The sequence below is a fragment of the Myodes glareolus genome, chromosome 1 (assembly GCF_982192425.1).
Source record: "Myodes glareolus chromosome 1, mMyoGla1.1, whole genome shotgun sequence".
Classification (NCBI taxonomy): Eukaryota; Metazoa; Chordata; class Mammalia; order Rodentia; family Cricetidae; genus Myodes; species Myodes glareolus.
This window is the reverse complement of record NC_142026.1, coordinates 11947724-11972161: the sequence shown is the minus strand read 5'-3', so window position 1 is coordinate 11972161 and position 24438 is coordinate 11947724. Positions and strand designations below refer to the sequence as shown.

Below are 24438 nucleotides of genomic sequence, written 5' to 3'. Positions count from 1 at the left end.
CAGAAGGCTTCGGTGAGAATCCTCCGAAGCCTCCCCCAACCCTCCGCCTGAAAAAAAGCAACCTTAGACAGAAATCAATGGAAGAGAGCCCTTAAAAGTTGTGATAAGGATGCTGAAGTGTAGCTCTCTGCAGGTGATGGCTTCTGGCAGAGGTGCAGGCAGGGAAGGCTGTTTTATTTAATGGGCTGGCCGCTGTGAGTTGGACCAAGTTCCAGTGAGTTTATGGACAACACAGATTGGAGTATCTTTTCGTCCTAAGGGTGAAGGGAACAGACCTGGGAGGGACTGGGAAGTGAGTGTGCATGGGGTTCATGATATGAAATTCCTTAATCAATCAAATAGTATAAAAAAAGTTTGATTTTTTTAAAAAAAATACCACTTTATGTCTTGAGATATTAGAGGATTGTCATAATTATTCTCCAATGTTGCTGTCTTTAACATTATTTGGAGACCACTAATCTCTGGTTTTTTTTAATATTAGCCTTAAATCTCTTCAAGTTATTTACAATACCAACGCATGGTTCTCATTGTGTGTTTACACATGTCTGTATACTCCATGAACACAGCAGTAGGCGACTCAGAAGTATGTCGCCAGGCCACAGAAAGAGCTGCCCTGCATGGTAATATTGTGAATCCTTGTGAGATAATGTCCCTTTTCTCTCCCAAAAGGACTAAGTTTTTGACACAAATTCTCTGTCCTGCATATTTGGGGGTGAGTAGGAAACAAGCATATCCCCCCCCCCATTTGTTTGTTCCTTATTCTTATTCAGCTTGTTGATTGAGCAGGAGTAACAAAACCTTCAGATTCAAGTTGTCATTTTATCAGTTACTAAAACCAGGCCACCTGTTGGGGTTGGTTCTAGTTAAAAATCTCTTCTCTATTCCTAGTTACTCCCCTCAGAATGCGTCACAAGACATCTGTGGCATTCAAAAGCAAATCCAGTTTTCCAGGTGTGGCTTGATGAACACAATTCCAGATGTGGATTATCACCTCTTTTGTTAAAGTAACACTGCCTAAACTCCAATCTGCCATTTTGGATAAAGCCTCGCTCTCATGACTCATTTTGCCTTTACCTTCCACTGTTCTCGTCTGAGTCATTTCAATACATGACAAATATTAACTTCCTTGTCCTAAGTCTGTGCCTCTGGCCTTATAATTTTGAGAACAAATAGAAAAGGACTTTTTACTGTTAAGTTTATTCTGTTCTCCTGCTTGCCAAGATCTTGTGTCCCGTTGCTGTAACCTGTTGTCCCAGTTGTGGGTTCTAACTTGGCCGTTATGGTTGTTGAATGCCCTTCCTGGGAATGTGCAAACCATGCTTGATAAACAACACTTCTTTAGTCAACAGGAAATGATTGCACTAGATAGGACAAGCCACGTTGCATGTTTACTTCCCTTCCAGACTGCATTTTATCCCGGTTTCAGTAACTTTGGATAGGATGGTTTAACTCATTATAGATCTTTGCCTCTAAGAATCCTTTTCTACCTTTTCCGAGACAAACACTTTGTGATACCACATGCCTTCGGAAAGTCTTTCTATCCTAGACTTACCGTAGATTGGACAACATGACCTCACAGAGGTATGCAGGACAGCCTCCCTGACTTCTCCCAGTCCACTCTGCCCCTGTTTCATGCTCTGGGAAGCTGTACTCTCTGTACTCTTTGTACTGCATTAACTGGATTCCTTTGTCCTGAATTAACTGGGGACTGCAGGAGAGTAAAGGGAATGAGTATGTGGCCTGCATTCTATCAGATTCCTTTCTTACAGCCGCACATAATATAGTATGTTTAACATAGGTTAAGTGGCTTAGTCCCCCCAAAGACTTGAAAGTCCCTCCGCTGAACTCTTTCCCTTGCCCAAAGAGATAAAACTAGGACACTATGCAGATTCGCAGAGGCCCCTGCGACCCTGCTGCTTGACATCTAAGGGTCAGAGACTTCCTGCTGTGTGACCATCTAGGGCTGCATGTTTGATTAACTGCTCTTTGGTTCCTATTTTGAAATGCATAGTCTGTTTGGAAAGGGGCCCTACAAATTATGCAGCCAGTCTTGCTGAGGTGGTGCTGCTTTCCCTCAGTCACCTCACCATCCTCGCGGAGGCTTTTCTTACCACTGCCCATGCTTGCGTGGTACACACTTTCTTGTATGTTCCCTCTGCTCCCTGTCGGAGCTCTGACTCATACAGACAGAACTGCGATGAGTCTAATTTGTTCTTGTGAGGCTCTGTTGACGCCTAGTGATCATTGGTTCTTTATGTTCTCCACACCGTTCCCTTTGTGTAAAAAAAGCTTAGCCAAAGTCAATCTAACACTTCACACTAATTTGCTACGGCTCTGTTTGGCCCCTTTTCAAGATCGGCTAGGACTTTGCAACACTTGGTTGTCTTTCCCACTGCTGTTTTGAGCTCCTTAAAGGCCAGTGGTTCTTTAGAAACTTCTAGAGAAAATTCAGGCTCAGTGAACACTCCAGCTTCCTCTTATCAATCCACTTTGCCCTTTTCATCCACAGAGGAGAGGCTTGCTTTCTTTGCCATCATTGAAGACAGTACTATCAAACAGACCTTCTTTCTTAAGCATCTTTCTTTTTCTTGAACTGATACAAAAAAAAGACTTAAAAAACAAACAAACAAAAGGAAACGTCCACCCATTTGGTACCACAAACTTCCTAAATTCATCAGTTCCATGCCACTTTATTACATGAGTTCTCCCTTGACTGTGGTGTTTCTGTTTTACCATCTGAGATTTTGAATCCCTGGAGAAGGTTAAGATACTAACAAAGTGCAAGGTAAGTTTATATTTCACTCCTTTCTAACTCCTCCAAGGAAAGACATTGTTTCTGTTTTGTTTTTTGTTTTTGTAGCTGTCTCTATGCTACCCTGATTGGAGTCATCAGAACTCCAAAGGTATTGGTTTTCAACAGAAAAAGCCTAGAGCAAAATGTAGGTATAGCGACCAAATTTGAATCATAAAGCCAAGTATGTTAGGGAATACCGAGAGGATGAGTAAAGAAAAGCTGTGCCTTGTCTTAATACATGCGATTGTTTCAGAGAAATCTATGGAGTTTCTTCTTACAGCTTTCTGGGTGGTTAGTATGTCCCCTGAATTTGCAGGCTCAGGCTAACCATAATGGCAAGTGATGTTTAGACTTTCTCTGTGTCCCTCCAGAGACTGAGCTCAGCAACCACATTGGTTTCTTTGTACTGTCTGCCCCTTTCTTCCTCTGTGGTTTCTTTACTTGTAGTTATACTATTAGAATTGCATTTATGTGAACTTCTGAAATCATCTTCCATCTCCCGATTTCCTGGCATAAAACCCAAATTTGCCTTTTATTTTTTAAATAGAAATAAATTTTGTCCACTATTCTTCAGCCTCATCTGTGGGATATATTTCTAGTGAATCTTTATTCAGATGAATAAAATAAATGTTTAAATGTTTTATGATAAGTATTTAGAAAAAGCTGTTTCTGATGTCTTAGTCCATTTAGGGTATTCTAATACCCTGTTCTACCTTATTAATATGGTTTTGGTTTTTTTGCTGTTGTTGTTAGCTCTGTGTGAGGTTTTTCTTTGTCATTGTGCTGGTATAACAAAATACTTGAGATTGGGAAATTTATAAAGCACAGAAGTTCAAGGTTGAGGGGCTAGGGAGTCATCAGGAGTATTCCTTATTCTTATTTTTCTGTTTATTGAAAATAGTTTTTTTTCTAACATTATATATCCTGATTGTTTACATTTTTCCCTCCCTCTACTCCTCCAAGTCCCCCCCCCGCCCTATTAGGATGTACCCCCTTTCTGTCTCTCATTAGGAAACAGGCTTCTAAGGGCTAATAATACAATGCAACAAATAAAATAGAATATAAAACAAAAGCCATCACATCAAAGTTGGACAAGACAAACAAACAGAAGGAAAAGAGTGCAAGAGAAGGCTCAGGAATCAGAGACCTGGTTTGCCACACACTCAGGGATCTCATAAAAACACTAAACTGGAAGCTGTAATATATACACAGAGGGCCTGGTGCAGCGCTCTGCAGGCCCTGTGCTTGCTGCCTCCTCTCCGAGTGCTTAGGAGCTTTGATCATCTTGGCTCAGGGGGCCTTGTTTTCTTGGTGTCCTCCATCCCCTCTGGCTCTTACAGTCTTCCTGGCTCCTCTTCCTTGGGGCTCCCTGAGCCTTGAGGAGAGGGATTTGATGCAGACATCTCATTTAGGGCTGAGTATTCCAAAGTCTCTCACTCTTTGCATAGTGTCTAGCTCTGAGTCTCTGTATTTGTTCCCATCTGCTGCAAGAGGAAGCTTCTCGTTGAGGTATTTATTGATGTATCTTCCCACATGAGAAAGTAAGGGTTTAAGGGGGGGGGCAAGCTGTTGAGTGGTAGCCTCCAGCTGTTATATAATTAGTGTTTTTCCTCATGGGATCCCAAGAGGCCGTACTTCCCTACACTGAAGTTGTGGGGATTAACTTTCTGGTTTCTGACACATTATTGGGATGACAAATTCAAATCATAACCTTCCTCTCTGGCTCCCCAAATTTATAATCGTCTAACATCTGAAACATATTCACTATGGCCGGAGCACTCCAGAGTAGTAATGCATCCCAGACCCAGATAAAAGTATTAAGTCTTGTGCACATCACACATAAATGTGAGATTCAAGGCACAATTGGCCACAAGGGCAGATTTCACTGCCAACACCCTCCACCCCCCGTGTGTGTGTAGAATTAAAATCCATTTGTTTCTAAAATACAAGAGTGAGGTAGGCATAGGGCAAACAAATAGGATAAGTGGGTTCAAGCCTTAAAACTTCAGAATAATCTCCTTTGACTTCATGACCTCTGTCTGGATACACTGGAGTTCAAACTGGGACTCAGGGGTTTCAGGTGGTCTCTCCCACGATATTGGGCTCAGTTGACTTAGCAAACTCTAATCATTTTACTCCTCCAAAACTGGAGTTGCAGACCATGGTCCCATAAGTCGGTGGTCTTGGAGGCTGCCCTTCCAGTGGCTCCCCTTGCAATGCGTTTGGGAGGGCTCTCTGGGGATTATTTCTCTATGGTAACACCGTCTCTCCTGGCATTCTGTGATAATCACTGAAATCTATTTTGCAGGCTAGTCTAGTATGTCTGTCACAAGCTGGAGTTTCAATTCAAGAGTTGCCCAGATCATACTGGCCTGTGAGCATGCCTGTGGGGGAGTGTCTTGATTGTTAATCAGTTAATGACCCCACTATGGGCAGCCCCATCCTTAGGCATGTGGTCCAGAGCTATAGAAGGAAGCTAGCTGGGTAGAGACCAGTTTGCGAGTGAGCCAGAAAGCACCATTCCTTCATGGATGACTTCTGCTGTACTATTTTGGCTGTGAGTGCCTTGGTTGGAGGTCATCCCATCTAGAAGAGCAAGTAGGCCTTGCTTGAGTTCCTACTTTGATTCTCTCAGTGATGAACTAGGACCTGGAATTTTAAGCAGAACAAAGCGTTTTGTCCTCTAAGTATTATCAAATTTTTAAATCAAGTGTTTTAATCAAAGCGACAATAAAACTAAAAGCATGGCCCTGTTGTTCCTGAACTCGTTTGCCCACAGTGTTAGCACGACATGGTTGTTGTCACAGTTTATTGCTAGAACCGTTGGGAGCAGTGGGTTGAGGCACATGTGGCTTACCTGAACCAAAGCTCTATGTGGTGAGGCACAACTGGAATTTGGTGCTGAGATCTTATGGATCTGAAAACCTTGGACTCAGTGTCCTAGTCTCCCCAGGAGAACTTTTAAAATCCTTGGGGGTTGTTCTTCCATTCTATGGTAAACATGGACCTGGCCTCCCCCTATGTCAAGCTCTGTAGCAAATGGTTGCTTGTACATTCCTTTTGTCTCCAACTAACAAGTTTTATTGTCCATGGAAAGACTTAGAAATTTCCAAGTCTTTCCATTCCTTTTCCCTTTCAATCTCACATTCCAGCTCTTAAAACATTTTTCTCTTCTTTTACTGTAACCATGGATCACCCTGAACAATTTGCTGCTTCATGGTTTGTTCTCCAGATATCCCAGCTCTTAATGGTTTCCTGTACCTTTTATGTAATTTAGCAAACTATTTGAAGACTAGAGGGTTGGCTCGGTAACATGCTTACTGAACAAGCATGTGGACCTGAGTTTTGATCTCCAGCACCCACCCAAAAAAACTGGTAATTGCATGTCATCCCAGTGATGGCGAGGGAAAGACTGAAAATCCCTACAACCTTCTAAAACCAATCAGTGAGCTCCAGGATCAATAAGAGACATTGTTTCAAAGAAATGTGTAAAGATTGGGTGGCTATGGCCCTTGCATTAATCCCAGTCTTGGGAAGGCAAAGGCAGGCAATCTCTTAAGTTTGAGGCCAGCCTGTTCAACAGAGTGAGTTCCAGGACATTTATGGCTATTATACATAGAAACTCTGTCTTGAAAACAAACAAATGAACAAGACAATAAAAAAATGGGGGTGGTGATCAATGGAGGAAGATACCTGATGTGGACCTCAGGCCTCAACATATAAATATACATGGGTACACATACATGCACAACATATACACACATGAACAAGAGTACCTGTGTGCACCACACACACATCCACAAAGATAAGTACCTGAGATAAGGTACTCCCAAAGAAAAAACTCATCACTTACCATATCTGCTGTGTCGGGAGAAGGAGGAGAGAGTCAGAGGGGAGAGAATGGGAAAAATGGAAAGGAGGGGTAGGGAAAGAAGAGGAGAGAGGCAAGGGTTGGGGAGGAAAGAGGGTGTTCTATTTTTCATAGCAATTGCTCTTAAAGAAATTAACTAACTCCTACAAGATTTGCATTAATCCCTTAACAAGAGCAGTCATGTCCTAGTCACCTAATTACTTTCCACCTTACCCTTTCTAGAAGGTTCTATGACCTCTTATTACCACTATGCTGGAGGTGAAGCTTAATAAACATCAGGCTTGAGGAGCCAAACCTTATCCAGACTCTAGCAGTTTGATACCTACGAAGGTTTGTCCATGCTCTGTGTTAACATGCCTCTACCATTTGTCTGTATTCACATAATTTATTCAGGAAATTTATTTGGGATAGAAGTTGCAAATAATCTTAGAAGCTTCAAGGAAAACTACTTATTCAATATACTTCCCTTCAGTTTTACTTTTTTAGGACAGTCTGTAATCAAAAGATGTTTCTTCTTGTAGAAAACTTAATTAGTTTTTAATTTTATATTTGTGGATATTTTGTCTACATGTATGTATATGTACGTATATGAACCACATGCTTGCCTGGTTCTGGAAGAGAGCTCTAGATATACCCTGGAACTTGAGTTACAGACGTTATGACCGCCATGTGGATTCAGGGTACTGAACCCATTTTCCTTGCAAGAACAGCCAGTATTCTTAACCACCAAGCCACCTGAGGTGAGTTTTTCTTTTCTTTTCTTTTCTTTTCTTTTCTTTCTTTTCTTTTCTTTTCTTTTCGTTTCTTTTCTTTTCTTTTCTTTTCTTTTCTTTTCCTTTCCTTTCCTTTCCTTTCCTTTCCTTTCCTTTTCTCTTCTTATTTTTCATTTCAGTTTTTCAAGACAGGGTTTCTCTGTATAACAGTCCTGGCTGTCCTGGAACTAACTTTTGTAGACCAGGCTGGCCTTGAACCCCCAGAATTGGTCTGCCTCTGCCTTCTGAGAGTTGGGATTAAAGGCATGCACCATTACCGCCCAGCTGAAGTGGGTTTCTTAAACCATATGTAGGCTGTGTTATAAAATTGTAAGCTTATGTATCATTACATTTCTACAATATTCATCACAATTCTTCTCTGAAAGACTTAACTTTAACCAGATCCCTCAAATCTCATAAATATATTTTTTTTAATCTCCCCACTAAGATCAGTCACTCTATCAATTTTATCCATTTATCTCCTTTAGTGCTGATAATCAAAACCAATGTTACCCCATCAACAGATTACTTTAGGGGGAGCCAGTATTTGAAAATATGGTCAGAAAAGGACCACTGAATTTTTATTGTTCAAACTTCCTAATATTTAATATTCCTTGCCAATGCATTTATATATGCTAAAGGTAACCAGTTCCTTTCTTCTCTGTATATTTCTTCAATTAGTAATATGATTCCAGAGTCTGTGATTTGAATGCATACACAATTATTGTGCTGAAATTTAATTTTGTTGAAATTAAATTTTGCGTTGAAATTAAATTTTAATCTAACGTTTAACAAAAAATAATGTCAGTGTGTCATAGTGCTCTGGTTTGCTTTTCTGTTGCCATGACCAAAAGCAATTTAGGGAAAGAAAGGGTTAATTTCAGCTCCCTCTTCCAAGTCACAGGAGGCCTTCATCAGGGCAGGAACTCAAGCAGGAACCAAAGCAGAAACCATGGAGGAAAACGGCTTTCTGGCTCACTCTTCCTTTACAGCCCAGGCCCGCTGCTTGGGAATGGCACTGCTCTTGGTGAGCTGGACTCTCCACACCAATCACCAATCAAGACAGTCCAGAGACACTGCTCAGGCCTATTTGATTTATGCTGTCCCTCAGTGAAGATTCCCTTCTCCCAGGTGTCCCTCAATCAAGCTGATAATAAAAATGAACCAGGACAGTTAGTATTTGAACATGGGACTTTTAGGAGATAATTAGGCCATGACGGTAGAATCATCATGGGTCAGTTCAGGGTTTTTATACGAATATTTGAGTGACTGGATTCCCTCTGCTTCATCTTCTGGCCTGTGCGCAAACTGACCATCCTGGTTTGCTCTTTCTATTCCTAGTACCATGTGATTTGCATAAACAGTGTTTTCTGTGACAAATAGTTCATTTTCAGACAACAAACCTGCCAGTATCTTCATCTTAGACACTGTAGCCTCGAGAACTATAAGGTGCTACTGATTACAGAATTTTATTTTCAATTTTCACTAAACTGAATCAGGGGTGGTTTCATCTTTGTGTCCCCACGTGAAGAATGCATTGTCTTAGTTACTTTTCATTACGATAACATATCCTGACAACAGGAGGGAGCAAAAGGGGAAAGAGTTCATTTGGGCTCACAGTTTGAAAGTCCAGTCTATCTTGATAGGGAATCTGGAAGCAGAGAACAGTTAATGCCACTCAACTGACTTCCTCATCTCTTTCAGCATCTAGGAAGCAAGCATAGGGAATGGTACCACCTAGAGAGGGCCTTCTGGTCTCTCTTAAACTAATCAAGATAATCCCTGACAGACATGCCGAAAGGTTAGCCTCATCTGAATGGTCCCTCAAAGGTGTACCTGGAGGTTTGTCTCCTGCCTCATTCTGAGTCCCGGCAAGTTGGCAATCAACACTGATCATCGCAGTAAGTCTCAAAAGGTTATGTTTGCAACTGAATTGCATGCAAATGAAGTAGAAGAAAGACATCAAAAATGTCTACTAGTTGGTACTCTAAGATGCTGATATTATAAGCCTAATATGAATGATAGCAGCTTGGGTATATTGGAAAGGTACATGTTCTTGGACTCTCAAGTAATCCGTATTTAGGGTTTATAAAAGACAATGAAATCTGGGTGGAAACAGACAAAATAGGACACGCTGTCTGTGCCATAGCATTTCTTAGACAGGGTTACCTGCCATTTACTCTTCTGTCACTTGCCCATCCATGCTCTTCCTGCCAGGCCTTCTCTGATGTAACCCCTCGCCCACTCTACGTGATGAGATAGCCAGGTGTAAGGAGTTGGATTCACAGCATTCATAAAATTAAAAATTAAAACAGATTTACACATAGGTGTAATTTGCTGAACCTCACTTTTATTTTTGGGGAACAAAGATTTAAGCAACTACTATTAGGACCTCAGAGGGAATTGTGATGATTAAGACATCAAGAACAAAAAATGCTTACAATTAAAATAAATGTAAATCATTATTGATCTCTAAAGTAGGTGACAGGTGCAAGTACTGGTTGACATTAAGGAAGAAGAAATAGAAAAGATGATAAACTGTACCAGTCACCCTAAATATTTTTATTGTTATTAATATAATTTTCAGCTAAATCGTAAGGAGAGTGATTACCATTTTTGTGGAGTATCTCAGCTTTAGTTTTGAATTTTATTCATTGAGACTAGAAAACTACAGCACTGATCAAAGGCATAATTATAGCATATTTATAGCCTATTATTATTGTAACATTCTGAGGTAAAGGGTAAAATTCCACCCAGTGAACTTGTTCTTCCTGTTAATGACACAGGATTGAGACATTTAAATGCTAAGACATGGATCCCTCAGGCAGAACATAAAATATTTATAATGAAGAGAGTATGGACCAATAAATTTCAGTTATGAATGTTTTTAGCTAGAAGAAATGATAAATAACCTTCTACAAGCAGTCTTTCAATTTGCATTTATTGTCCTTCATCCCAGCACGTTTTCAGGAAACAATAATGATTGCATAGCAGGACACTAAATTACTCTCACGTTTGATGAACAATTAATCTATATAGCTTTGATTAAGATATAAGAGCTCCCCTTATTTGACTGTGAGATGTTTCCTTGAAAAGGTATGGTTTGTGATAATATTAATAACATTGTACTTTATGTATTTTGTAATTGAAAACAAGCAATTTCAAAAATATGGAAAGCTTGGTAAAAAGATGATCAAATTGCAGATTTGGAAGAGAAAAGAAAGGGCATTATTGAAGGATGGGGAGATGCAACACTCTCTTGGGGCGTTCTTTACTTTAGCTTTAGTCCATTAAAAGATTATTTAATTGCTAGGAAAAAAACCTAATTTTATATTGATATTATATGGAAATTGGTAATAGATTATAGGACGTACAAGGAGACAAAATATTGTGTCTGTATAACTTTCTAGCTTTGTAATTTTGACCAAGTCGTTTGTCTTCACACACTTCTTTGTCGGTAAAGTAACAGTAAGAACTATATTGCTTGACTGTTACAAGGTGAGGTGATGTGTGTCGGCTAAGAATGTCCAGGGAACGGAGCAGGGGTGGAAGCTTTATATAGGTGCATTTGCTCCTGAGACCAGGACGGAATGAAGCATTAGGAGCCAGATAAAAGAGGAAGGAGAGCCAACAGCAAGTTGACTTGCCAGTAGACCATCGAACTAAGTGTCTAGTTTGTTCACTGTCTCTCTGAGAGGAACTGCATAAAATATGAATCAAGACCAACTGTTGAAGGGAAGAATCGAAGAAGAATTTACCCATCAATTTCCTTCTCTACATCCACCACCTATGGGTTATGTTAGGAGTTGAGCCACATCCCCCACTTAATTCATACCTTGATTCTTGAATGCTCCATACCTCTGAATGTAACTTTGTTAGTTTTAAAGAGGGGGTTCACGTAAATTGAAGCAAACAGGGTGGGACCCAGTGTAATCTCAGTGTTGTCCCTACAAAAAGAGTAATGTGGGCACACAGAGGGAAGTACATCCGAGAACGTGATGGGAAGATGGGCCGAGTCATAGAGAGAGGAATCAGAAAAAAACAAAGCTACTGATACTGTGGCCTTGTTCTTCTCCAGCCCCCAAATGCTGAGAGAATATATTTATGTGGGGTGAGCCCCTCCTTCTGTATTGTGATGGTAGACCTAGCAAGCTGACACAGGTGGTAACTTCCCACTCTCTGGGAAGTGTAAAGGAAAATAGGTTCCATACTTGTCCCCAGATTGGAATGTCAATAACTGGGAAGTGAGAGGGTGGCCTTGGAGACAAATTCCATTAAAGTTGCGCCTGAAGCTGAGGTGCTTACTTAGTGTCTGAAATGAACTGGTGTGACCAAAGGAACCTAAGAAACATGCAATAAAATATGAAAAGACAGTTTAAAATGGTAGTTTATTAATAGTACTCCAAAACCACACATTACTATCTGATAGATAATTTATGTAGTGTTCATTAGAAAATATAGATGAACTCATAATTATGTTCCACGTCTCTTCCGAAACCAGAGAGAAATAGCTACGTTTTCACCATAAAATAATGAAAACAATCTGTAAAACTAAGTACATACTTGGAAATATAAAACATTGCATAAAATATGACATTGCTCTGATTTTCTTGAAATGTGTATTTGATTCCTTTGAAATCTACAGCTGGATTTGGCCTTCACACTCCATGTACTCTATTGTGAAGAATCTGGAATTGAACGCATGAGAGAAATGAGTGATTCTCTTGGTCACAGGAGGCGTGCACATGGTTATAAGTCTGGTTACGTGAGGCCACGAAAGCTTTCTGTTATATTTGTGGAGATGTCGGGAAATGTCTCTATATTTCACGGGTTGTTAAAGGGTTTGTGGATTGGTGAAGTGAGAAGGGGAGAGAGGAAATGTGGTTTCTGTGGGTGCAGAGATGGAGTCAGGAGTCCTGAGTGCTGTGGCATACGCGAGCGTGGAGGCACTCTCAAGCAAATCCAGCCGCTGAAAACTTGGCGGATTCCAACTTCCATTCTGCTAAATCCAACACCTGTCTTGCTTCATGGATGCATTCTTTTTCGAGAAAATAGCGGTTTGATATTCATTCTGAGAGTTAGCATCAGAAAGGAAGTCAAGCTGGTTTTCATACAAATATTATCAAAACATTATGTACTGAGCAGCCCCATAAATGTTGGTGACATGAAATGTGAACACTGAAATTGCAGGCTTTGCATAAGTCATCGTTTAATAACTACCTTATTTACCTAATAACTATCTTATTTACCTAATAGCCGAGAAGGGGAAAACAAGAGGAGACAGATGTACTTGCTCTCCTACTGTTCAGCTTTGTGCTCCTCTCTGGCTGAATGCCATTTCCAGGTGTTTGGTGTTGGGCCAAATACTAAAATTAGGCATTTGGTACAGCCCCGGTTGAGACACGGGTGATGCAGTAAAGCTTGCTGAGCCCTTGTCCCTAAAACTGCTATTAGTGCCACGGTTCCTAGAGCTGTCAGATTTACCCAGCAATTTAAAGGAAGATGCCATAAGTAAGACAGAAATGCAATCCTAGGAAACTGCCATATACCACAGCCAAGGCTCCCTGGAATTTTACTATCTACATCAATATTTTAAGCTCATTTTTATTGCTTTGGGAGAGCGTGGAATAAGAGTGATCCTCTTTTGGGGTTTGATCCCCATCAACTTCTAGATGTGATCAGATGCATGGCACTGCAAAGATAAATTTGTTAAAGCAAAGTTACAGACATCAGAGGAAATGAAAAACCAGCATATCGCCTGTGAGTTTATCAGCTTGTAGACTAATCTTCAAATTTGTAGATATGTGTTCTAATTTTCTTCTCTGCTACTGTGACAATACATGGACCGAAAGCGACTTGTTGGGGGAATGGTTTCTTTCATCTAACAGTTCGTACTCCATCATTAAGGGAAGCCAAGGCAGGAACTCAGGGCAGGAAGGCAGGAACTGGGGCAGGTGACACAGAGGAATGCTGTTCAGTGACTTGCACCCAGGTTCATGACTGGCCACCTTTTTTATACTGCCCAGGTCAGGGACAGCAGTGCCCAAAGTGGGCTGCACCCACCTATATCAGTTAGCGCTCAAGAAAATGCCTCAAGGGCACGCACAAGCCAGTTCAACTGAAGCGATTCTTTAGTTAAGGTTCCCTTTTCCAAGTTATTTCAAGTTCACAACAGAAATAATTAGCACACTTCATCCTTTGTTAATTGTCAACTTGACACACAAACACATAACCTAGCTATAACCTTTTATTTCTCATTTATTCCCAAAATGTCATCTTAATATTTATATAGATTTAAAAGTATGACACAAAAATTTAAAAATTACAATAAAAATTTAAATCCTTAAAAGTAAAAAAAAAAAACAACCTTTTATCTGTGAGTGCCTGTAAAGTCCAAAATGAATTACATATTTTCTTATTCCAAGAGAAAGAGCCAGGGCAAGTTTATAATCAGATCAAAGCAAAACCAAAATTTGACCAGGAGGACAGCTTAGTGTCTCACACCTGGGGCTCACTCATGCTCTTCTACGCTCCAAAGACAGTCCCATCCCTCCAGTTCTGCTCTCAGTAACACGTACAACTTGTCTCCTAGGCTCGTGCCAGCTCTGCCCCACACTTCTTATTCTCGATGATCTTCCCACATACAGGAGTCTTCCCTGCAACCAAGACTGCACATTTGCCACTGGCCTCTCTGGCCTCTTTTCCAAATTTGTCACATAGTGTCAATCCCCAGCTGCTCTTCATGACCCCTTCTTATTGTCAAAACTGTAATGATTATGATGTGGGAGACTTACACATTGCCAAGTTTGGCTGTCATTTTGAGATGCGTCCTTGGTCCCCTCTGGCCCACAGCTTCTGTGTGCTGACGCTGAGGAGACATCCCCTGGAAGATTTCATCCCCGTGATCTGGTCTCTTCTTAACCAGGTCAGACTCTGCACTTAGCTCACTAATAGTCAAAAAATTCAAAGAAAACACAATCATATACATAATCCAAACTCTGTGTATTTCCCATCTTTACATGGCTTACTTTTAACTCTATTACTTTTTAATATTTATTTTATTATCATTATTGCTTTAGTCTATGACTTTCTCTACTCTTTCATATTACTTTTACTGTTTCTTTAAATACTTCGTTTTATTTTTAAAATCTATTTCTTTTTATAACTGTCTATCCCCTTTTCTCTCTCTCCCAAGCCTATGTACACTTTTTAAACAGTATCTCATTTAGAGGTCTTTTGTGTCTGAATCTGTCCTATTGTGTTTCTGAAATCCTTTTCTTACAAGGAGCCCCTTTAAACCATAAGCAGTGTGGTCACAATGGCTCTGGATGCTGAATCCATCTCTCTTAGCCTTTGAACATGGCAGAGGTACACTCACTGCCAGCTCTGGGACTGCCCAAGCTCACCACCATAACTCTCAGAAGCAGTTGGCTCATGCTGTCACCAAGGAACTTGCAGCATGTGCCCACAACCCCCATTCAGGTGCTCCATAGCAGGACCTCTTTAAAGAACCATAACTAGTAGTGCCACCAACACAAACCAGGAAACTGTCTCTTAAAAGAGCCATGCTGTTTTTGCGGCTAATGTTGACTCAGGAAACCTCTTAAAGGAACCATACCTCTGCTTGCAACCGGCAAACAGATCCTATCTGGAAAAAAAAAATGTGACTACCAAGAAGCTGCAATTGGTTCCTCTTTTTGTGGGTCTAGAAACCCTCTTCTATTTTCTTAAGCTTTTTAGGTTTTATGTGAATCCACGCCCCAGACAGTGGGGGCCATTATGTAAACTGAGACTGTGCAATTGGTTTCCCAACTGTCCAGGCCCAAATTTTCATATAGAAACCATATTAATTACAACACCATTTAGCTGATGGCTCAGGTTTATTTCTAGTTATTTCTTACACTTAAATTCACCCCTTTCTATTAATCTAAGTATCACCATGAGGCAGTGGCCAACTGGCAAGGTTCCAGCAACTGTCTTCTTCAGCAGCTTCATGATGTCTCCCTGACTGTGCCTTCTTTCTCCCTGTATTAGGTTTAGGTTTCCTGCCTAACTCTATTCTGCCTTCCATAAAGAAGCTTCCAAAGCAGCTTCTTTAGTAACCAGTGGGTTACTAGAACATATTCACAGCATATAGAGGTGAATTCTACATCATGCCTGGTAAGGGGTTGCCTTATTTTACATGGATAAGATCTTCTAGGTGCACTTGTGAATGGAGGAAGAAGTGTTGAGTCTCTCTTAGCCCTCTTTAATTACAGCATTAATACAAGTCATGAATCATTCTCCCTCAAGATCTAACATCCTCCCTGATTTGCCCTACCTCTTAATATCTTCATTTTAGGTTTAGGGTTTCGAACATATAAATTTGGAGTTGGAACACAAACATTCAAAGCTTAACCAGTAGAGAGATGACACCCTTAATGATGAAAGAACTTGTGGTTATGGGGAGGAAAATGTACCAGATATTAAAATTGCAAATGAAGGGCATGGTGATTACACTTGGTTTCAACTTGACTGGATGTGGAGTCAGCTAAGTGATAGACTGATTAATACAGCTATGAAGGATTTTGTTGTTCAAATGATTTGAAGTGGAAAGACCTACATCAACTATGAGCATCACCTTCTACTAACAGCCTGAAGTAAACCATGTCTTAGGGAAAAGGTTTGCTTTTTGTCTCACTGCCTCCATATTCCACCAAGTAGTTCATCTACCTTCTTGTTGACCCCTCACCACCACCAAAGTTGTTTCTGGATTCTTTCACAACAGCAATACACAGTTTCTTCAGAACTCTAGCATAAACTGAAGACAGCAGCTCTTCAGAAATCCTCCTTGCTCTCATAACAGATTGGGACTGCTGAGGCACTCAACCTTAAGGACTGAACAGCTACTGGGGGCTCAGCCTCTCTAGCATGATGACCGACATTATTGAACTACCCAGCCCATATCATGTAAGCCACTCCTCTAGAGAAGTCTCGCTAATATGAAAGGAGAAAGGATAAGAAAATCTAACTAAAGCTACAATAAGAATATGGGTACATACATCAGAATACTATACTCTCTTCAGAGGGTCATGTTGTTTTATATAAATGTGGGACAATCAGCCTGGAAGTGGTGGTGAAGGTTAAGGATGATGTCGAGTTCCCACAGAGTCTATAGTAGGTGTTAAGTACAAAAGAAACAGCATGACCTGAGATGACTAATGATTTATCTTCAGGCAATACTAAAATTTAGTTCAGGTAAGGAAATTCAGAGACTATCAAGTATAAAGAAAAAAAGAATAATCAGAAATAAAGTATTGTTGGAAAAAAAACTCAGCCAAGTTAGTGGGTATAAGTATATTAAGAACACTGGTGTCTGAGAATGGGTGTAGGGTTATATGAAGGAAAAAGTAAATTACTAAGTAAGCAGAACAGAAGTAGCTGAGGACAGACCATTTAGGAGGCTAGTAGAGGAACTGTAGAAAGAAAGGAAGAGAAAGAGCAATGTCACTGAGAAAATAAAAGTAATTTTCAAGAAGAAAGTCACAGTTATTCAAATACTGTGAAATAAAGCTAGAAAACATGAAATCATTCAAGTTAGGTGAAACCTGAGATTCTCTAGATAACTGTATCATAATTAAAAAATACATGGGATGGGGCTGGAGAGTGGTTAAGCAGTTAAGAGAACCAGTGCTCTCATGCAGGACCTGAATTTTGTTCCCAGAACCCATGGGTAGCTCGAAACTACTGCTAACTATAACTTCATGAGATCCAATGCCCTCTGCTTGTCTTTGCATGTACCTGCAGTCATGCAGCATCCACTCATGCAGACATGGGTATATACACATTTAAAAATCAAAAAGCATAGATTAGAGTCAGTGATCTAGGTCAGAGTAGGCCTGTGGCAGTGAACTCCACAGGAGCAGGACTGAGCCACTGACCTGGGCCACAGGAGTTGAACTGAGCTACAGACCTAGACTGGAGCAGGCCTGGAATACTGAGCTTTGTGAGAGATCAAGTGAATCCAGACCAGGGACATTTGTAGAGGCAGGACTGAGTCAGCAACCTGGGCCAGAGTTGGCCTGGGATGGCAAACTCCATAGGAACAGGATTGAGCCAACGATTTGGGCCAGAGCAGGCTTGAGACAGCAAATTCCATGTGAGTGGGAGTGGATCCAGACCAGGACATTTACAGAAACAGGGCTGAGCCAGCGACCCAGAGTGGAGCAGACCTGAGACAGTGAACTCCACAGGAACAGGTACAGGGGAGCAACTGCTGACAGAGTGGGTCAGAGCCAGAGACTCCTGCAGGTCCAGGCATTAGTCTGGTACCTCTGAGGGAGTAGATGAGAGCCAAAGACCTTTGCAGGACCAACACCAAGCCAGGAACCCCCTACAGAGCAGATCTAAACCAGGGACATTTACAGAAACAGGTCTGAGCTGGCAAACTAGGCCAGAACAGGCCTGAAACAGCAAACTCCACTGGAACACTGAGCAACCTCCAGGAACACGGATTGACCAACAGGATGACCGAAACTGTGGCACTGACTGCATCATGAGGAACAACCATCGGAGCCTTGGATCCACTGGCACCTGGAAGACTGATCACCAGAGTCACAGACAGTTCCAACTATACCACTTAGAGGAAAAGATGGGTAGACAAGGTAAGAACACACCAACACCACAATGAGGAACATGACATTAGTAAACTGTAGTGACCATAAAAAAGCAAGAGCTAAGCAACCAAGTACAGATTAAGCAGAAAAAAATTACCTAAAAAATAACTTCAGGAGAATGTTTGAGACCCTTAAAGAGGAAATGAGAAAATCCCTCAAAGAAATGGAGGAAAGGACAAGCAAAAAATTGGGAGACATCAACAAATCTCTTAAAGAAAACCAAGAAAAAGCAATCTAACATATGAAACTATTTAAGACTTGAAAACTGAAATAGAGACAATAAAGAAAACACAAACTGAGGAACTTAGAGAAACAGAAATCATGAGAAAATGATCAGGAGCCACAACTGCAAGCATAAACAGCAGAATACCAGAGATGAAAGAGAGAATCTTGAGTGCTGAAGATACAACAGAGAAAATAGACTCATTGGTCAATGAAAGCATTAAATCCAACAAAAGCTTAACATAAAATATCCAGAAAACATGGGGCACCATGAGAAGACCACCTAAGAATAATAATAGGTAAAGAAGAAGGATAAGAAGTTCTGCTTAAAAAGCATAGAAGTTATATTTAGCAAAATCATAGAAGAAAACTTTACCAACCAAAAGAAAGATATGACTATGAAGATACAAGAAGCTTACAGAACACCAAATAGACTGAATCAAAGAAAAGTCTTCTTGCCACAAAATAATCAAAACACTAAACATACGTAATAAGGAAATAATATTAAGAGCTACAAAGAAAAAAAGGCCAAGTAACATAAAGGCAGACCTATCAGAGTTACATCTGATTTCTCAATGAAAACCATGAAAGCCAGAAGGCCCTGGTCTAGCATTATGCAGACATTAAGAGACCATGGATGCCAACCCAAACTTCTATACCCAACAATATTTTCAATCACTGTAGAATTATAAAACAAAATATTCCATGACAGAACCAAATTTAGTCAATACCTAGCCATAAACCCAGCCTTACACAAAGTATTAAAAGGAAAACTCCAAACAAAGGAAATTGGCTACATCAAAAAAAAAAAAAACCAAAAAGCAAAACAAAACAAAACAAAACACAGACAATTGATGATCTCACAGCAGCAAACCCCAAAGAAGGGGAAAACTCACAAATTGACATCACCAACAACGAAAACTAAATTAACAGAAGATAGCAATCACTGGTCGTTAATATCCCTTAATATTCAACTCACCTATAAAAAGACACTGGCTAACTGATTGGATATGAAAACAGAATCCATCCTTCTGCTACATACAAGAAACACACCTCAACCCCGAAGACAGACATTGTCTCAGAGTAAAGGGTTGGGAAAATATTTTCCAATCAAATGGGCCTAAGAAACAAGCTGGTGTAGCTATCCTAATATCTAACAAAATAGACTTCAAACTAAAATCAATCAAAAGAGACAAAGAAGAACATTTCATATTAGTCACAGGAAAAATCATTCAAGAGGAAATCTCAATACTGAACATCTATGCCCCAAATACAAGGGCACTGTTATGTGTAAAAGAAACACTTTCAAAGCTTAAATCATACATTAAACCCCATATAACAATACTGGGAGACATCAACACTCCACTCTCACCACTGCAGTCAGACAAAAAAAAAATGAACAGAGAAATAAGGGAACTAACAGATGTTATGATCCACATGAACTTAACAGACATCTATAAAATATTCCATCTAATCATAAAATAATATACCTTCTTCTCAGAACCACATGGAACCTTCTCAAAAATTGATCACATACTCGGTAACAAAACAAACCTCAATAGATACAAAAAAATTAGAATAACCCATGTATCTTATGGGATCACCATGGTTCAAAACTAGAATTCAACAGCAACATTAATTCCAAAAAGCCCACAAACATATGGAAGTTGAACAATGCTCACCTGAATCATCAATCGGTCAAGGAAGAAATAAAGGGAGAAATTAAAGACTTCCTAAAGTTCAATGAAAGTGACCACACAACACAATCAAATTTATGGGATACAATGCAAACAGTGTTAAGAGGAAAGTTCATAGCACTAAATGCCTAGATAAAGAAGCTGGAAAAATCCCACACTAGTGATTAACAGAAAGAACATTTGAAAACCTTAGAATAAAAAGAAGTAAACTCACCCAAGAGAACTAGATGGCAGGAAATAATCAAAGTGAGAGCTGAAATCAACAAAATAGAAACAAAACAATACAAAGAATCAATGAGACAAAGAGTTGCTTCTTTGAGAAAATTAACACAATAGACAAACCTTTATCCAAACTAACCAAAAGGCAGAGGGAGAATATCCAAATAAACAAAATCAGAAATGAAAGGAGGGATATAACAACAGACAGGAAGGAAATCTAGAGAATCATCAGATCATATTTTGAAAACCTATACTCCTCAAAATTGGAAAACTTAAAAGAAATGAACAACTTTCTGGATAAATATCACCAAAATTAAATCAAGAGCAGATAAGCAAATTAAACAGACCTATAACTGCTAAAGAAATAGAAACAGTCATCAAAAGTTTCCCAACCAAAAAAAGCTCAGGATCAGATGGTTTCAGCTAAAATTCTACAAGATTTTCAAAGAACTAATACCAATAGTCCTCAAATTGTTTCAAGCTATAGAAACAGAAGGAACATTGACAAACTTTTTTCATGAGACTACAATTATCCTGATACCCAAACCACATAAAGACATTACTAAGAAAGAGAAGTACAGACCAATCTCACTCATGAACACTAATGCAAAAATACTTAATAAAATACTGGCAAATAGAATCCAAGAACACATCAGAATCATCATCTACTGTGATCAAGTTCACTTCATCCCAGATATGTAGGAATAGTTCAACATATGAAAATCTGTGAATGTAATCCACTATATAAACAAACTGAAAAATAAATATCACATAATCATCTCACTAGATGCTGAAAAAACTGTTGAGAAAATGCAACATCCCTTCATGATAAAGGTCTTGGAGAGAGCAGGGATACAAGGAACATACCTAAGCAAAATAAAGGCAATATACATCAAGTCAACAGCCAACATCAAACTAAATGGAGAGAAACTTTCCAACTATTTGTCTAGAGTTCATAAGCTACTACAAGCTCGGGTCAGCTGTCTCTGTGGGTTTTTTAGTCATGATTGTGACCCCGCCCCTCCTTTGCACGTATTATCTCTTCTTCCTCTCTTTGACTGGACTCCCAGAGCTCGGCCTGGTGCTTGGCTGTGGATCTCTGCATCTGCTTTCATCAGTTACTTGAAGAAGGATCTATGATGAGAGCTAGGGTACTCACCAATCTGATTACAGGGGAAAGCCAGGTCAGGCACCCTCCCCACCACTGCTCGAAATCTTTGCTGGGGTCATTCTTGTGGATTCCTGGGAATTTTCCTAGCACCAGGTTTTTCCTTAGCCCCATAACTGCTCCACTATGTCTTTTGGATAAGGAAGGATTCTTTAAAGAAAAAAAAAACAGAAGATACTAACATTGAAGAAAGTTGTTACCTGTATTGACAAGAGGATTTTCTCATTAAAGTGACTTGAATATAGAAAAAAATAGAAATAGAGGATCAAATTCAGAACACATCAAATAAACAAAAACATTAGTTTCAGGTAAATTGGTCTAAAAAAGGAAACCAAACGAATAGAAAGGGATAAGGAACAGAAACAGGCCTGAGAAGAATGAGGAGTACATTGGAGAGAAGGTGTTTGATTTGATGTCCATGAAAACTCATGTTAGAAGTTCAATCATCATATCTAATTTTGTACCTGGAAGGTTGATAAATAAGACATGTCTGTCTACATGAAACTAAGTGAAAACATGATCACTTTAGGTGGGATAATTAAGTGGTTCAGTACCTTACTTGAAAAGTTGGGCGTTACTTTTTTTATAAGTTAGTTGTGTACTATGGTAATATTCTGAAGTTGGCTAAGTCCTTTCATACATATCAACCATGTTAAGGTTTTCAGGAAACAGAAGGGCAGCCATTCAATGAAATTAGTGTTTTCAGATGCTTGCCTACAAAAGCTGGAGGCAGTAAAAGGCAAGCGTTCCTAATCTTTTCTGTACTAATTTCTAGACATCATCCATCTCACATTTTCTGCTGTGATTGGTTCGTGGTCCTCTCACGCCTGGTTAGGTTTTGTTCCTCTGTAAGAGTTTATACTTATGCATATTGGAGGTTACCTTAGTTTTCTGCACAGACCCTTTCCATTTTATCTTGTACTGATTTTGGAGTCATTTATGTACCTTTTTAATTGCCTGGGACAATGACCGGTATTTAAAGCCAACTTTCTATGAGCAAAAGAGATTCTGCACTAGAATGAAAACTAACAATTATAACAATGAAATAGAGTACTGGGGCTTGCTTTACTGATTTCTACTGCATTCTGGATTCCTGGAAAAACAACTCATTTTACTTAAGGCTTTTGTGGAGTGAGAGAAGCAATCATAGGTAAGAATGATGCAGTTAGTTACGGTTTCCGTGTGTGCTGTTCCAAGTGCTTCTCAGACGTCACAGCTATCTGGAAGAGAGTCCACAAAGAGCATTGCCAATATTATCTTTTATTTTTAGTAAATATTCAGTGGAGGCCTAATCAATGCCCCCATTAAAAACACTTTCGAAATTGTGTCTGAGTCATCTTGGCATTTCTTCTCTAACCCATTTGTTTTCTAGGCAGACTGATTGGTTTCTTGATTGAGTGGTTTTCAACCGTGACTCCAGCCGAGGATCACAAACGGAGCCTGTAGAGTTGTTCCATCGGCTGCAGCGAGCCTCTAGAGACGAGAAACCTTCAAAGATTGCCATCATCAAAGGACCCTCCTTGAATCTACAGCCATTCGCAGCTTTCCGGGAGGCTGCTGACACTTCAGAATCAGAAATGAGTAAATATCTGAAGGAAACAGTCAGAAAGAACACGTTACAGAAGGCAGAATTTGAGCTTTCTGTCATTTGTGGTCATCGACATTTTTATTTTCCTCACACATATGCTGACGTTACATTATGTAAAATGTTTTGGGATATGCTTTCTCAGAATCAGGCCATAAGAGAGGCAAGTGACTAAGTGTCACATGTCACCTTCTTTTAAAGATTAAGTTGAGATTTAAAGATGACAATCCACTTGTACCTAGTTGCAAGACCAATAAATAATGGAGAAGGTTCCAGCTGTGTTTTTCTAAAACTCTAAGTTCAGCATCTTTAGCTACACAACACTAAAATGTTACCATGCAGTGGGACAAACATAAGGACAATTATCCCACTCATATATTTTCAACTAACCTTGTTTGTTTTCCTTCTCTCAAGCAGCTGTGTACAGCTATTCACTAGTCATTAATGATAGGTAACTTTTACCATAAGTTTCCTGGGGGGATATAAATTTGTTCCAAATAGTTTTCTAGAAGTAACTAGAAAGAAGGTCATTTATATATTTTATATATTGCTATGAGCTATTTTTTTAAATTATAGGCTCTTCCCATTGCATGCAGGGATAGCATGGGAATGTATTTCTTCGGTTTCCTCCACTCCTAAAATTCTATGATGTGACTTTTAAAAATTGACTGTGTATTTTGCAGTAGCAAAATTTTATGAACAGAGCACATTTGTGGCTTGACTAAATCCTCAGTGGTATTTGCTGGATGTTCTGCAGGCATTATCTAATGTACTACTGGAAATATCCATTTGCAGGTAGATGTCATTATTGTCTGTTTTGGTGGTAATGCACACTCTACTATCTAAGTAATCTGTTTTAGTTCACCTGGTCAATAAATGTGCTGATACGTGAACAGTCTGCCTTATTTCATGGCCCAGCTTCATAGCTCTATAGTGCCCTGTAGAAATTTGATATTCATAAGAGAACAATTTTAAGTCTAGGAAGTAATATTAGTGTAGGCTAGAAGCAACACTCAGTGGCTCATAATTTGGATAAGGTTTCCTAATCCCATATAGAGGGGTAGGAACATCCAGGCTTTTGAGTAAAACCTGGTTTAAATGTGGAGCACGTGAATCAAACAGCATTCATATAACAATAATGAAAGAAGGGGTGCAGAATATCTGACATGGAGTTGGACCTTAATAAAATCTGCCTTTCTCAGCCCTCATATACTTAACCTGTAGTATGCCACTTAGAATGCACTTTGTTTTAAGAGACAGAAACTCTAGTAAAATGTATCTGATAACTGTACAGCCAGAAGCCCTGTGGCGGGGCACTCGTTGACTTACGCATTGTTGGGACAAAACACCCGACAAAGCAATTTCATGAAGGAAGGGGCTTATTTTGGCTCATGACTCAATCATGCAGCCCACCATGGAAGTGGGAGCTTCAGATGATGACACTAGCAGTCAGGAAGCAGGGAAAGATGAACGTT

The 24438-nt window shown here is 39.7% G+C and overlaps 1 long non-coding RNA gene across 2 annotated transcripts in view; it reads left to right on the top strand.

Annotated features, from left to right (window-relative positions):
- Nucleotides 1-23856, top strand: part of LOC146896184 (uncharacterized) — a 51060-nt gene extending 27204 nt beyond the window's left edge. For both annotated transcript variants that reach the window (XR_015004909.2, XR_015004910.2), the window contains exon 3: nucleotides 22751-23856. This is a non-coding gene — a long non-coding RNA (uncharacterized LOC146896184). The remainder of the gene's footprint in view (nucleotides 1-22750) is intronic.
- Nucleotides 23857-24438: the final 582 nt, after the last annotated feature.